This window comes from Periplaneta americana, chromosome 3 (genome assembly GCF_040183065.1).
Source record: "Periplaneta americana isolate PAMFEO1 chromosome 3, P.americana_PAMFEO1_priV1, whole genome shotgun sequence".
NCBI classification, from domain to species: Eukaryota; Metazoa; Arthropoda; class Insecta; order Blattodea; family Blattidae; genus Periplaneta; species Periplaneta americana.
Genome location: NC_091119.1, coordinates 53,620,369 through 53,637,873, shown reverse-complemented (window position 1 = coordinate 53,637,873; position 17,505 = coordinate 53,620,369). Strand labels below are relative to the sequence as shown.

The following is a 17,505-nucleotide window of genomic DNA, read 5'->3' as shown; positions in this document are numbered from 1 at the left end:
GGCTCCCGTTGCTTACGCTGCTGTTCATGTTACACCACCGGCGTCCGGCAGTACGTCTTGCATTCTCGAAGCCTAGAGTACATACAGTACATAAGTTCGAGTAGCACAATGATTAAATTAAGATAATCATTTACTCAACCACGAAAGAGTTTTAGTTATGAATGTCTAACTTCAATTTTCACATCAACTGTCTTTTCTTTAAATCATCACTTGAGATACGTTTGGATTTGAATATTTACACATATATATTAACCTTCAAGACAATAATATCCTTATGTTAAATTGATCCTAAGCTTAGAAACATATTATGTCATTGTTCAAAATGTTTCGAAATCTATATACATATTACATAACAGTTAACTCGATGAACAGAATTATTTATGATACAGTTATTTTAAGTTACAAAAGTAGAAGTAAATTTTACAAGTCCCATTTTGAACTTTGGCATCTCCAGGCGAGCTTCATGCCCAACTTAACATTATACAATATACTTAGGGTTTTTCTTGGAATGGACGATATCACGTCGAAGGTCGTTCAGATCCGATGACACAGGCTTCCTCAGTTTACTCTGGCTAGAATTGCGGCTGAGTAGCTGAAAATATTGTTACATCCGGGGAACAGAGAGTATAATTCTCGTCCCCATATTTTATTAGATCACTTTTTTTTGCGACAACAATTAGATAATCTGTAATCCAATAGGTTAGTAAATATTTCTAGTTCGCAATCCGTAGCGAGGTGAAGTTGGTTGGCTCCTCTGTTCGGCTGTTTCATTACTCACACTGGGAGCATTAAATGAATTATGAGGAGAGTCGAACTCATGGTCTGGTTCAGCAGAATTGTGTGCCTGGGGAGGATCATCTGATCTCACTTTCCACGAGGCGAGAGGGATTTCGTCCTCGGACTCAAAATCTTTATCTCTTCCTACTCTTTCTCTTAATTCGCTTAGCGGTATCTCATTTTCCGATGCCCACGCGTTTTCTTTCGCCGTTCCTGACATTTCACTGATTATTCCTTCACCTTGGGGTTCTCTGTTCGATTCCATTCCCAGGGGTCCTTCATCATTCTCCCAATAGTGCGTATACATACTTTCTGTATTATTTTTGGTAGGATGAATGTCGTCAACCTGACATCGGCACAACTTTAATCTATTTACACGAACTACTTGTGTTCTACCGTCTCCGTAGCGAATGCGGTAATTGACTTCATTTAGTATTTCTACTATCTCAACTGGGCTTGTCCATGGTTTAGCTAATTTCTTCGTTACTTCCTTTTTCAACACTGTGCTTTGTATGAATACTTTGTCTCCTAGCTCAGATGTTTGAAGTTTCACATTTCGCCTCGTGTTGTACTGTCTCGCTTGCGTTGTCTTACTTTGCTTTAACCGTTCTCTAACCACTTTGTAGGCCGTCTCTAGTTTCCTGGCTTGGCCAACTATAGGGTAGGATTCTATATTTTCTCTTGGAAATTTCGGACTCATATCAACTGGAAATGGCAGAGGCATTTCCTTGCCATACAAGAGAAAGAATGGGGAGTACCCGGTCACCGAGTGGGGTGTAATTCTGTACGCCTTCTGTACTATAGCTATCCACTTATTCCAATCTCTTTGGTCTTAACGCACAAAGTGAAACATCATTGCCGTGAACGTTTGATGACTGCGTTCAACTAGTCCATTCGCCATAGGATGATACGGATTTGTCTGTATTTTCTTTATGTGTAGCAATTTGCAAACTTCCTTGAACAATGTAAATACAAAATTTCTGCCTTGATCAGTTAATACTTGTTTAGGGGTTCCATGACTAGCAACTATTTTTGTGACAAATTCCCTAGCTACAGTTTCCGCAGATTGGTCAGGTATCGGAATAGCTTCACTCCACTTCGTGAAGGCAACCATGAAAATCGATAGACGTTTCCGGAAGTGGTCTTTGGAAATGGACCAAGGATGTTCATGCTAACTAATTCAAAGGTTTCACCACTTCACCGAACTCCTGAAGAGGGCTACAGGATGTTTTCCTGTTTTTCTTTCCCAACATGACATGCAATTTGCAACATAATTTTCCACGTCTGATCTCATATCTAGCCAATAGAAACTTCGACTTAATAAGTCATAGGTCCACCTTTGACCTTGGTGTGCACCGATTGGTGAATCATGATATATTTTTAGTATAGTCAATCTCAATGGTATAGGTACTACCAAACAAGGTTCACGGTCATTTTGGATTCGAAACAAAATCCCATTGTCATCTAATTTAAACTGATTTGCGTCATTCAACCATTGTGCATATTGCGGTTCGGCAATTGTAGATTTCGAACGGATTGAGATTCCATCTTGTCGATCGTAACAAAGGGCACTTTATGAATTCTAGATAGAGCATCTGCGTTCTGATGTTTTTTTCCTGGTTTGTACTGAATCTGAAAATTAAATTCAGAGAATCTGAGCGTCCATCGGAGCAGTCTCGAACTCGTCCATTCTGATGCCCAGAAACTTGCTGAGATGGTAACATTTACTTCAACTCTGGCAGAGAATGTTAGTGCTAAAGTGCGTCGGCTAGATATTGCCAGGGTGAGTGATGATTTTAAACAGAATACATTTTCTTTTTGCGAATTCAGAGAGATTAAAGTTATAAGTGATTTAAAATTTGAATTTCTTAGATGTATAAAGGATGGATAAGGGATGACTATGGTATGAAAGGTGGATAAGAGCTGATTATCGAACAGTTTAAATATGGATGAGGGAGAAGAAATGAAGACAATACTGAAGGAGCTAGAGAGGTCCCATCTGTAGGAGAGTGCTGAAAGATCTATGGACAAAGAGAGAATAGTGTATATTGGAAGTCAATGAATGTGGAGTGTTTTAAAACCCTTTTATTACATATCTGTGCATGCGTGCATGTGTGATGTAGCCAATTTCTCTTTAATTTCCTGTCCAGTTTCAACATTATTGTTTCTTCACCTACTCTTTCTAGCACTGCTTCATTTCTTATTTTGTCTGCTGTCTCATACAAAGTCACATTCCACACAAAACTCTTCACTGGTCTCATAGTTCTTCTTTCAAAGTTTCGTAGAAAATGCTCCTTTTTCTATTAGAAACTTCCTTTGTCATTGCTATTCTCCTTTTGACTTCCTGGCAACAGCTCATGTTCCTATACCAAGTATCTGAAGCTGTCTACGTGTTACTGACTCATTTCGAATTCGCACATTTATCACCTTTATTTTTCTACCAGTAAACATGGTCTTCGTTAACTTCATCCCATACTGCTCTCAGCTCTCATTTAGCTCCATTAGCATATTCCTTATTATCATCTTCTTTTTCTACTAACAACGCCATGTCGTCAGCAAATCTTATGCACTTTATTCTTCCTCCTACTATCACCCCTTCTGAAAATAATTCTTCTCTAAATCCTCCAAGTAGATGTTAAACAGGAAGGTGATGAAGAGCTTTCTTGTCCTTACTGCACTTCCCTATGACATTTCTTGACCTATTCTAACTTTGACTCGCTGTTTCATATAAGGATCACTTAATAGCCTCCTCTCTTTCCTAATCACACCACTTTTCATCACGATTTGCATAAATTTATTCTAGTGCACTTTATTAAAAGCCTTTTCTACCACCACAGATATTACATACGTTTCTTTACTTTTTTTTCCAGATATATCTTGCTGATTGCAGTCCAGTTACATCTCTCGTACCTTTTCCTTTCCTGAAGCCAAATTTTTCCTCTTTCAACTTTCCTTCCTCTTAGAATATAAACATCGATTTAGTATTCGCAGGAGAATCTTTGCCAAGTGCAATATCAAGTTGATAGTCCTGAACTCATTACATTTTTGGGCATTATTTTTCTTTGGTACTGGCAGCATCACTGTCTCCGTGAAATCTTGAGGCCATTTGCCTTTCTCATATATTTCGTTACACAGTGATAGAAATTCTGAAAGTTGTCTATGATAAAAATTCTGAAAGTTGTCATCTCTCTTTTTTATGAATGGGGATAATAATATATGATAATTTCCTTTCATAAGGTTTATTGTTTTAAATTTTTAACAGATTTATATCCCTCAAGTCTGGGCCTTCAGTATCTTGGTCGTTGTTTTGTGCTTGATATTTAATAAACTTGTTTGGGGGTGAACAATTTAACATTTCGCTAAAGTGCTCCCTCCATCTTGAAATTTCATTTATGCAGGTCAGCATATTTCCTTTCTTATCTTCAGTAGTTGGATATTATGGCTAATGATCTTTTTTCATTTTGAAATAATAGTGATAACGGGCTATTTTTGTAATAATCACAGATCGAAGTTTTCTATATATTGGCAGTAATATTTAATGTACATTTTGTTCATTATTTCTTGAATTACTTTGAGTGGTTAAAATCAAATGTAACCATCAAGGTTAGGTTGGAATATGGAATGGTTGGAAGAGAAAGAAAATTTAAAAAGGGAAGGAAAAAATTTTGTGTAGTTTTTAATGCAACTTCTATCTCACTATACTGTTATATTACTGTAAAATCTTATGATTATTTTTCATTGTGTAGTTTTTAATGGTTTTCACAATATCCTGTTGCATTACTGTATGCTATAAAGCATTATTGTTTTAATTACATGTGTTCTATAGAGCAGGGTGTCAGAGTTCAGATCTTCAGCTGTGTAGTGGCGGAGTGCAGACTGCTCTTCGAAATGAAGATTATGAGGAAGCAGCAGCCCATGTACATCGCTTTCTTTCAGTGGATCAACATCTTCTGAAACAGACTGTAGCTGAAGGTATGAATTTTTAACGTCGTAATGAACAGAAATTTAATGTAAAATGAAACAGTTGCTGATTCAAGAGATAGTTATTGTAACTGCTGGTAATCAAAAGTGCCAAAACCTACTGCACATATGAAGATATAACTGCTAGTGTTAGTGTATACAGTAGCTTAGATTTTTTATGTACTCTGTAGTCTATTGTTGCCACGTTATCAGAGAAGCTCTTTATATGCCATATGTTGAAAGATTACCTTGATGGTGAAATGATAGCTAAGGATGATGAATAGAAGTGAATTTTAATATAGACGACGACAAGCAATGGGTAAATTTTGCCTGGAGATCTCTCATTCAGGGACAGGCTTCTTTCACTTGTTAAACTCTGACGTATGACCTGATTTTACTTTTCTTTCAAAGAAAGTTTTGATAAGAGTTTTCATCATTCTTAAAAATACCATTGTGTTCAGGTAGGTCCAAAAATAACAGGCCATCTACTGCTAACAAAAGTAACTAAAAATAACTATTTAAGCAATTGGTAACGAAAGTAACGAATTTAAAAGACTTGAATAGTCGTGAATAACGAAATTACGCATATTATTATTCTGCTTCACTTATTTAATGTTGTCACAACTGCCTCTGTTACAGTGGTCGATAGTTAGTGATTACATACGTAAGTCTGATATAGTCTGGAAGGCTGGGAGAAAAGTTGGCTGCTCGTCCATTGAACTGAAGATCAGATGACTTATGGAACAAGTCTGATGTTACCGAACGAGTTGGCTCAGGTAGTAGCATTTGAGACTCGCATTCAGGAGATCCCAGGTTCAAACCCCATGGCCGACCAATCTGACTGGTGTTTTTCATGGTTTCACTTAGTCACAAAGGCCGGATTGAAAATTTGCATACCATGATTCATCATCACCTCAATCACCAATATCATAAACATTAATCGAAAATTTGAGTCGGTTACCTACACACAAACTATCTACAACACAACAATAGAAACAGGAATAGTAAAAGCGGCTTACTTATATACCCACAGGTACTAAAACACGCGAGATGACCGTGAATGTTAAAGAGTGTATAAATAAACTTAACAAAAAAAAAAAGTCTGATGACAAATCATTAGTTAAATAAAATGTGTTTAATGTTTTTTCATTGTGCTTATGAATAATTCATAAGTTGTAGTATGCAGTGGCGTAGCCTGCTTTTCAGACTGGGGTATGTAACCCAGTTAATATAGTTTGAAAATGGAATTTCCCATATCTGTATCCAGCATAGCATATATACCGAATACAATTGAAGGGCTCGGTGCAATAAGGTGTTAACCCACACGTAGTTACTTCACAGTGCCTGGGGGTATTTCTACTGCCAACGTTACTCGTCGCCGTATGATCTTTGCTTTCTCCCTCATAAGAGCGAAAAGCGAGCCAACCTGCTTTGTTAGAGAGAGAAAACAGAGACTGTCGTTTGCGAGGGTAGGTTTGAACCATTTAAAGTAGGACGCACGGGCATCGAAAATTGAGGTACACAACACCACATTGACAAGAAAATGTCGCCAGTTATTGTTAGGTACTGCAAAACTCCAAACTTTTATATTAAAAATGAAATATTAGAATTCACCAATATAATTTACACAGAGAGACTTCAGATATTCTGGTTTAGCACATTATGGAAATTGTTGAAATGAGTAACATTTCAGACAAAATATTAGGAATATCAGGAGACAATAGAAACAGCAATTTTGGTGATTTAAAAAGAAAAACAATTTATTTTAGAAATGAAAAAGAACTGGATGGGCAAATATAAATGGAGTAGTAGTATAATACACAATGCTGTACAGAACTGGTGTACATACTCGTATTTTGGCAGTTGGCATTCAGACTGTTATAGGAAAAATTTTCCAATTCTTTCGTTCGTTTACTGTCAAAGTGGAAAATTTAAAATCAGTCTGTGACATTTTTACAAGAGAATATAAAATTATGTTAGGCCAGGGTTTAAGTGACAGTCGCATTTTGCTACTTCTAAAAACGCAACAAGCTTTGAATGTCTATGTGCAAAAAATGCAACAATCACATTGGACTTCAGAAACGAGGATGGTAATGGAGAAAATGAAATCAGAAATGTGTTTGAACTTATCTGAATTTAAATGAAATGCTAATGGCATGGGTAATATTCAAAAAAGGATTGAGCAATAGATGTTCAGGAATTGATTTCAAAGAGTTGGTGCAATTAATGTAAGTCAAGTGAACAATTTTTTCTAATTGATTTATATAATTCCATGGCATACCGAAAATTGTGAGCAAGGATTTAGTTGCATGAATCTTGTCAAAACTGGAATTAGAAACAGTCTTTCAGTAAAAAGAGTTAGCACTCTGCTAACAATAAATCTTGAAGGGCCTACCAGTAAAGAATTTCAATGTTTAGAGTGCCCATAAAATAACGTATTTTAATGTGGTATAAATTCAGCAGTAATTGATTCTAAACATACGAATGTCTAATGATTTACTTGCATAAGTGTATCTAGACTGTGATAAGATGGATTGAAAGTAATAAAACTCCAATAAACAAATTAACGTAACTTTTTGTTTCTGCATACTTAATTAATTTTATCTTTCTGCACAATTATTCATAATATTGCACAAGCATTTCGCAATTTGCACAAATATAATTTTTCATTTGTGGATTTTTGCAAAAATTATTTATTTTCTAGCTTAAACCCTGTGTTAGGCCACAGCAAAACCAGAAGACTTTCTTTGAAGACTGCTTTAAATCGTTTCAATGACATGTATAAACGCTTCAGGTCTTGCTTCTTAAGCTTGGACACATGACATTGTCCATGCATGCTTTGTGATTTCCTTCAACAAAAGAGAGAACTTTTCCTACCCCATTTTCTTAAAAAGTAAAAAAAGAATAATTTCTAAAGCTGTATACTGATGATTGAGCGTAAGGATGCCTCAGCTATTGAAACGAAAAAAATAAACAGACAATCTTTTCAAGCTTAGGACAAGACAAGATGAGGTCTTTATAAATAGTAAAGTACTTGTCAAAGTAGTCTACAAGAAGGTCTGATATCAGAAAGCCCTTTCAGAAAAATTGTACATTTTTACTCAATAACAGTAGACTACATTGATGAATGGGTGCAACAGACAACAAGCACGTGATTCACTGCTTGGTGCCATCCTATCAATTCAGCCACAGCATTCAGGTCTGATGGAGTCCATGTGAGCAGGAGTCCCCCTCCACCTCCCTGTGATGTTCCTCTGCAGCCTCTTCAGATCAATAGCATCTGTTTACAATTCACGTGCATGAATCTGCTGCATCCTTAACCAGAAGGACACATTCATTCCGCGATTAGCCACAGCGCTATCTATCCAAGGGAGCTATACTCCCTCTGTCTACTGCAGTCTGCTGATTGAAACCCATGTGGCATCTCTGGGATATGTGCAGCTCCTGCAGACAGATGCCATCTGCAAGCGAATCCTGGAACCATGTCCTCCTGGTCAACCTGTAGCTATTAAATGTGATTAATGAAATTTTGCTAATGAAGGCGAAATGAGTCCGAGGTCCAACACCGAAAATTACTCAGCAATTCTGCTTCAAGTGGTTGAAGGAAAACATGGAAAAACTCCAACCAGGTAACTTGTCCCAACCAAATTTGAACCCAGGCCTGCTCGTTTCATGGTCAGGCAGGCTAATCGTTACTGCATAGCGGTGGACATAATTACTGATTACTCTACACTGAACAAAATATAATCATGTCATTTAAACATTATTACCGCAAGAATCTTGTGAGAAAACCAATGTGTGCAACTAATAAGTCGATTCATGATTAAGGTAAATGTTCTGGATGTTCTGCATTTCATTGCAGAGGCTTGGAAAACAATCACAGATTCAATAATGTCTAACTGTTCTCATAAGTAGAGTGGTTATCTGTGGATGGAAGTGGATCTCTCGGGATTGAAAGTGTAACAGAATTAACACGACAGAAGACAAATGTTATCAATTAGAAGCTAGTGTGTCATATGAAAAATATGTAACATGTGAAGTTCAAATCATGGAACAATTAATGTTAGAAAGAAATCTAGCATTTGATGCATCTGAAAAAGAAGAAAAGGACGAGGGAAATAAAGCAAACAATGAGTCCCCAACAACTTTTCTGTTAGCTCTGGAAGACATCAGCAATACTACTAAATACCTAATGAGATTTGACTGTGATGATAATGTAATGCCTGCCCCCAGCAGTGTTGAAAATGTAGTATATTGGGTTTATAAGAAAAGAAAGAACAACAACTTGCCTTAATGGATAGGTGGAAGAAGTAAATCAGATTGTAGGTAATATTATTGACCGTAATGACTTTATAATTAGTCTTTGTAACTTTAAGTAAATATACTTTTTCCCCCCTTTTACCTACCTACAGCTATTAGTAAACCAGTATTCTGTTATGTTAAAATGTTTACATTTCTCTGTTGTGTTAATATAATAGTTGAATATGTGTAGAACAACACTTGCTGCTGTAACTACGTTCTTCCATGTTTGCACCACAACCTAACTGATAGAATGCTGGTAGGTTCCAGGTTACATACTCTGATGCAGGTTTAAAAAGTTTATGCGGTAAACACATTGCATAACTTTGTCCTCTTTTAACCTTGGTATGCAATGTAGTTACAGAATGGGATTGGGCTCACATGTTCACACACAACATTTACAGAAATGTCAGAAAAAAAAGGTTAAAAGTGTGTATTTTACAATAGTAATAATTCATATTCCGAAGCTTATTGTATGGTTTCGTAACAAGCTGTTTTTTATGGTAATGGGTTGTAGCCCTTCGCCCCACTCCTAGCTGGAGGACCACTCCTTATCGGCTGTCCACGACTGCTTATTCAATATATTCGCAGCTACCCTCCACATCTGGAGGCCACATAATAACTCGAGTGGGCTGACAAGACGCCAGAAACTCTCACAAACTCTGTGCGACTTGAAATTGTGGTTTTCTCTTAATGTACCTACAGTAATGTACTAGATTTGCAGAGGTTAAAGGTGTTTGAGAATAAGGTGCTTAGGAAAACATTTGGGCTAAGACGGATGAAGTTACAGGAGAATGGAGAAACTTATACAACGCACCTGACATAATTAGGAACGTTAAATCCAGACGTTTCACATGGACAGGGCATGTAGCATGTATGGGCGAATTCAGAAATTCATATAGAGTGTTAATTGGAAGGCCGGAGGGAAAAAGACCTTTGGGGAGGCTGAGACATAGATGAGAGGATAATATTAAAATGGATTTGAGGGAGGTGGGATATGATGGTAGAGACTGAATTAATCTTGCTCAGGATAGGGACTGATGGCGGGCTTATGTGAGGGTGGCAATGAACCTCCGGGTTCCTTAAAAGCCATAAGTAAGTAAGTAATAATTCATATTAGCCATTAACAATGAAATCACCATTGAGTTCTCTAAGTGAAATAACATACCACTTCCTAATGAATACTGAAGTCCTTCAAATTAAATTCAACAAGTGGAACCAGTGTCATCAGTTTAAATTTATGATATGTTATGTGATGTATTCTAATGCCACTTTGTTTCTATTTCGCTCGTATTTCATTTTCATATATTTCTGTTCGTTTTCTTTCTTTTACATAGATGGCAGTCCTAGTGGCTTATCATCTTTGCTTTTGATTATATCAATTGGCACCTCAAATGAGGGTAGTAATTCGCGGGTGCTTGTGTAAAGGGGATTAAGTATGAATTGGCTAAAATGGGATAAGTAAAGATTTGAACCCTCCATGATTACTTCTGTTAAATCATGCTTCCATCCAAGATGCAGTTACAGTGCTCTGTATTTTGTGACAAAGGGGTTTTGTTCAGTACCAAAGGAGAGAAGTTTACATATCTTATAATTTGACTTAACCCCCTTTACACGAGTACCCGCGAATTTTGCATGTTGGATAGCCAGTGTCTTGTGTGATTTTTCTACTATGGGTGCTTTTTCAAATTTGTCAGTTAAAATCCCTACTCCTGTTTTTCGGACATCATCCATTGGAAGTGACTGTCGGGCAGTATTCGACTGGAGTGGTGGTGCATCATGGGAGAGTGATCTGAGATGTGCAGCCAAGAATTTGGTGTCTGACAACAGTGGTGGTTGTTTGTCCACCGAGTCGACGAGATGTGTAGCTGTACAGCACTATAGTTTCGCCTGTGTTACACGGGTTTTCAGTCTGCTGGAGCTGCCTTGGTGACTCTTCCTTGGACTCGTGGATATTATTCAGTGGCTGGAGTGGTCCGCAAGTAATGCTTGACAGTGCAAGTTATAAGTCTGACTGTGTTTGATTATATGCTGACTTAATTCGTATTGGTTGTTTGAAATTTCTTCATCGCTGTCCAGTGAGCGCACTGTCGTTTGTTGACATCTGTATGTAGGCACTGCAGGGACTGTGCGGAGCAAGAGGGAGGGCATGTACATTCCACTTCAAAGCGTTATTAGCACGAATGTTGTATCAGCACATATAATCACATGCTCTCCTGCACTTGGTACCAATATAACAATAAAATTAATATATTGATACCAGAGCCACTTGTAATGTCAATTATTACTTTCACTAGAGCCCGGATATTTAGGAATTTATAACAGTTAAAATAGGCAGGCAAAAAAGGCAATAAAACGTAAAAAGATGCACAATAATCTTTGAAAAAGGCATTATGAATTTTAAAAAGGCATAATATATTTTAGCAATAAATTTAAATTATATCAACATAACTCGCATATTTACTTCGTAGGTGACACATGTTGACTTATAAAAGACTTTTTTCCATGATTAACTGTCTTTTTACAAACCTTACACAACAAAACTGTTCCATTAGTTGAAAACACATGGGCACCAAATTCACTAACGTAAGCAAAAAGTTTGCTTTTCAATGGTTTACTGATTTTAGGCATTCTTGCTAACTGATCTTATACCTTCTGTCACCTGACAATAACTGACTGTTCCTCACTCAAATTTCCTTTTCCTACAATAATAAACACGTGTAGCACAAAATTGTAACAGTAAGATTTGAAAATATGAAAGCAAACAATTGGAAATGCTACGTGACAGCTTCTATGAGAACGAGCTTAATATTTAAAATTATAAAGCTGATTATGGGTATCGTGAAGACATGACTATATTATATTTGTAAATGTGGATTGTCGATCATTATTCACATTAGACCAACATTATTAAAGCACGATTATTAGCAGATTAAGCACCAAAATAAATTACTTTTATTTACTATTGTTAGTAAAGTTAGTCATTGTTTCAAATGCTTAAATTTCATACCCATTACAATTAATTAGAAAATTGCAAATAAACAAGAAATATTGCTTTAAAATGACAAAAAAAAAGGCATCTGTTAGCAAGAATCACTTTAAAAAGGCAAAATAAAAATTGACTATCACTTTGATTTACTCCAAATCACATTTATATCTATGGAAATAATGATTTACTTCCACCCAGTAAAAAAGGCATTTTGCCAAACATCAGGGCTCTATACTTGTTTTTTTGAGAGATGGGATATGACAGTTAAGCGGCCGAGCTTGGAACTACAGTGCTATGTTGCCAATATGGACTACCATGCTGCCACCTGTTGGAAGCTAGCAATTGATGTTAAGATAACTGACGTTAAAACATTCATTGACAATTGACGCGAAGGTAAGAAAACAATACAAAAAGCGACAGAGAATCAAACACGAAACGTACCAATGCTAGCATTGTGTGCACAATAAATGTCGCCAAGAGAGCTATTAAGCACTCGCCATGTGAGAATGGTAAGTTTGGCAACTCAACCGTTGTTACCATAGCAACAGGCCTACCACGCTACGTGACATTCAGTTGTTTTTCCAATCGCAACGCTCCTGTCATGTCCCATCTTTCAAAAAAACAAGTATAGTTATAATATTTCAGTTTATTTATATCATTAATGTAATGTGTTTCGATAGCTAATAAATTAGTTCGTATCCAGGGGCGGCCCGTCCTTATGTGCTACAGTACAATGATAATTTTTGCTTAAATAATGTATTTGCAATGCCATAGTGTGTAATCTGCCATTTGACAATTTCCCGTGGTTATGTTCATGACGCGTTATAGAGTGTTTAGTCTTCGCTCTTCGTTCTTTGGTGCCTCAGGCGGTACGTTGTGCTACTCAGAACTTACATGAGAATGTAGATAATTATTGCGCATGTGCGAAGCTGAATTCACTGCTCTGATTGGCTATTTTTACGCGGGTAAGTGCTGTAGTCAGCTTCAGCACAACACAGCTTGGAGATTGCAAAAGTAAAGCATAACGAAAGAATGCTTGTTTGTGGAAGAACTCGGAACTATGTACAATGTATTTGGTAATCAAGTGTCCGACTGCTGCTGCCATCTACCAGTTTTTTGAGTGTCCTCCTGAATCAGTCAGCAAGCGACGGAAAATGGAATCCGAAAATTGAAGCCAAGGAAGTATGTGACCATATAATTCAGGAAACTACTCATCGTTTCCAGTCTTTAAGCTACCTAGACTCAACAAAATTGTTAAACAGCAAATTTTTTGCATAATTTTCCTGAACGCGAACTTGAAGTTGCTGTCAACAGCTATACTGTACTGAACAAAAGATTATTGAAGACACAACTTGGGGTTCTATATGGAAGACTCGACTTCCGAAATATAGATGGAGCTGTTCAATTGTTACAATACATAGCCTCCAACAATTCACAGGATCCATTCTGTGAAGTAACGAAGTTGTTAAATATTTTTGGTACAACACCAATGACCACTGCTGAGCCAGAAAGATGATTTTTAAGGAACACTATGTCCCAGGATCGCTCACTGTTCTTACAATACTGTCAATAGAAAAGAGTATAATGTCCAAGATGGAGGGTTTAACGTTTAACACTAGGGTAATTCGTCACTAGGCGAGTCTCAAATTAAGATAAATACATGTAAGTGTATACAGTAGGCCGATATAGAGATTGTAGCACACTCATTATTTTGACCACCAGCTGCTACTGTTCGTATCTATTGCTATATAGTCCTGCATTCAAACTTAAATAAATCATGTGTTTACAATATTCAAAATTTGAACTGTCGAGTGATTAAGCCGATTAAGGTGAATGTTGTTGATACAATGTTGATAACAAGAAATTGCATCACAGCCTCTGTCTCCACTTATTATTGTTTCAGAGAAGGAATTTGTATTTTAGTATGAGTCACGAATTGCAGTATTTAGTAGTAGTTGGTGTAATGTTAACAGGCAGATTATTTCTCGTTTTCGAGAATGGCAGTGCCACTAATACAATTCTAGTAAATAGTGTTATCTGTGCACTACTCTCGCCACTTATATCGATCAGTACTGAGAGGGTGCATATTCACTGTTCTTGAGCAATAGCTGAACTTAATACTGTCACAATGATACACTGCATTGATGTGAAAATTAGACTGCTACACCTGAGATAAGAGATTGCGTCAAATGATTCATTTCGAGCAGTTGTCTTTGCTGCCACAGGTAATCATTCGTGAGACAAGTTTAGTAATATAAGGGGCATTTCAGGATATTATTTATCTCACTATTATGTATCTTTATTTCTAGGCCACGTTAGTTATTGTGCAGTCACCCTTGTTCTTTTATTGGTTTTACCTCACCACCCAGGAAGAACTGTTTTATGTTTAGTTTTACTAATAAGTTGTTATTATCCCCTTGGTTGGTGGGGGATGATGTACCTTGCCTAATTGTGACACAAATTAAGGACTGCTTTCTATATTCTTAAGATTGACTTTTATGTTATTAAAGTAGCCATTATTAGTACAAGTTCGTTAGCGTTTTATTTGCTATTGTTAAATCCCGAGACAGTTCAGAGCTTACTTATTATGTCATCATGTTCTGTATCCTGTCATGTCCTCGGCAGGGAGAAGGACACTATGCCACAGTTACAAAGACATATGTGTGCTTTAGAAGTATAAAAAGTCAAGTAATATGTTAAACTCTTCCGAAATGTTATTTTTACATGGAAGCTAAGATGTCTATTCTTCTCTCATATCTTTTACCCTTCTATAAAGAAATTCATGTAAAGTCTGTGACCATGGAGCTCAGTGAAAAGTATTTTAAATGCTACCATACCATAAAATATATTTTATAACAATACAGGTAATGAGCATCATTATATTTAAAAAACAGTAGCGGAGCACCACAAGTGATTACAAATATTCACTTCAATTCTTAATTTTTTTCAATGTTAATGCTTGAACTAATACAAAACATATATTACAAATATTCTAACAAGTCTGTACGTCTGTACTTTTATCCATTTTCAATTTATCACGGAACACCTCAGTTCCTGCAGCTTGGAAAAAAGCAATCATTGTACCAATTCACAAAAAAGGTAAACCTGCTCATGATGTTAATAGTTTGTTATAGTTTGACAATAAAGTCATTTGACCTCTTGCACTCCAATATTTTTCAAAGATATTATTATGACTAGCCACTGAAGCACAGATTCTGAGGTGTTCCGAATCCATTTCTTTGTTTGAGTTGCACAATGGGCAATATGTTTAATTTAACTTAAGCTTATAAAAATATGACATGTTACAGAAATCCAATCCCTATTCAAAAATACTAAGCACCAAGTTACACCTATAGCTTGGAATTATTATGGCTGAAAGGTACAACATTTCAGAATCTTCTTTTCAGGAGATGAGATGAATCTGATGTTTCATTCCCAAACAACTAGAGCACAGACTTTCCAATACAGGCAAGTCTGAGTAAAATTTATAAGGACCATGATGATGTCGGATTAAGTTTTACCAGAATATTCTCTTTTCCTGTGCTGTCATTTCACAATTGTTTCATAATTGACACAATAATCCTTATGGCTATTGCACAAATCAATGGAAATCTATTACATTGTACCTATCATTTTCCAGAAGACCACTGCCATGGGATTTCTGTGGTAAATGGTCTATAGAACAAATAACTGAGAAATCCCTGGTAGCTAACACTACTTGAGTTGTCAGTTAGGGTACATTGAGAAACACAAAGTGAACCTACTTTACACTACATAGATTAAAGCCTCTTTTACACAGTGACAGTTCTCTCATGAGAGTTGCTATAGTTCACTCCCATGATGGGAAGTGTTTACATGAGATTCAGAATGAGACCATACTGTCATAAAAAACGTTAGAAGTGGGAATGGTTGAAGCCATGGCCAGAATTATTAAATTAAGGAGAAAAAAAATTAACATTTTAACGCATTGTATTCTTCACCTGACATAATTAGGAACATTAAATCCAGACGTTTGAGATGGGCAGGGGATGTAGCACATATGGGCAAATCCAGAAATGCATATAGAGTGTTAGTTGGGAGGCCGGAGGGAAAAAGACCTTTGGGAAGCCCGAGACATAGATGGGAAGATATTAAAATGGATTTGAGGGAGGAGGGATATGATGATAAAGACTGGATTAATCTTGCTCAGGATAAGGACCAATGGCGGGCTTATGTGAGGGCGGAAATGAACCTTCGGGTTCCTTAAAAGCCAGTAAGTAAGTATGATTCATTCTGCTTAATTTGGTGTTCGGTTTATTAAAATATTCTAATATTTACTATTTTAAACATATTTTTTAAAAATATTAGTGTATTTGTGTTTTAGAGAAAAAATTTACCACTTTTCACAAAAAAAAATTATTATCTCAGGAAGTAATTGTCTTAGAAGGCTGTGGTTTGGCTTGTTTTATAGTAAAATTAATGCTTCATAAAGCCTGTGTTTCAAAATTTTGCCCATTCTGATGAAGAACTCATAATACTAATGAATAATTTAATAATGTTGTTTGGCACTGAGTTCCAAAAATGTGTCTGTTGGTATGTCAACGTTAGAACTTAGTATACTAGATGCTGTACTCACATTTAATGATGGATACATTGCAAGAATACAGGCGTTGAAGGATCTAGGTATTCAAATAGGATATAACCTCGAAAAACATGGAGAACTTGGACACATTGCGAATGAGATAATGGTAACAAACACAACCAAAGAGGCAAGATCCAAGAGAAGGAGGGCAGTATTAGGTGAGCAGGATAGAGAAGAACACAAGGACCACCAACCAGAAGGGTTGTAAAACATTTTTTTCTGTAATAGGTAAATTTTTATAGAAATTTTTACTTTAAGCATGATTTACTTAAAACTACATTTTTCAACATAAATGACCCGTTTTCTCAGAATCTATTAGATCTGTCTGCATGAAATTTTTACAGGTAACAGTGTGATGATATGGAATTCCTTTGATTGAGTTTGCTGTAATAGTTTATTAAGAATAAATAAAATGTCTAATTGAGGACTGTTTTTGCAAAACTTGCTAACTGCAAAATTGAGATTTTGATGGCAGGCCTCTACGTGATGTTAAAGGCTTCTTAGTAAAATTTGATTATTTCTCTTCATTGTAATGTGTCAAAGTGTGATCGTTTTTCCAAAACTTGCTTTCTTCTGTAAAATTTAGTTTTTTCAGTTAGCAAGTTTTGCAGAAACGGTCCTTAATTCTTGTTTTTAATTTTAGAAGTTGGTAAAAAATTTTGTTTTTCTATTAGATATTTTATCATCAAAACGAATCAGTGTACTCAGAAGGAATGCATAAACATCCTGTAAAATTGACACATTTCTATACCTAGTATGTTCTGAGATAACTGGTTATTAATATTGCTGTTTTAACATTAGTGAATCTGATGTTTCATTCCCAAACAATTAGAGCAACAACTAGGTTGCAAGGGACAGT

General features: G+C 36.2%; 1 long non-coding RNA gene across 1 annotated transcript; it reads left to right on the top strand.

Moving 5' to 3' along the window:
- Window positions 1–1,894: 1,894 nt before the first annotated feature.
- LOC138696040 (uncharacterized) lies at window positions 1,895–11,622 on the top strand. Its single transcript, XR_011331219.1, has 3 exons — window positions 1,895–2,560; window positions 4,604–4,749; window positions 10,734–11,622. It is a non-coding gene; the product is annotated as an uncharacterized lncRNA (long non-coding RNA).
- The last annotated feature ends 5,883 nt before the right edge of the window (window positions 11,623–17,505 follow it).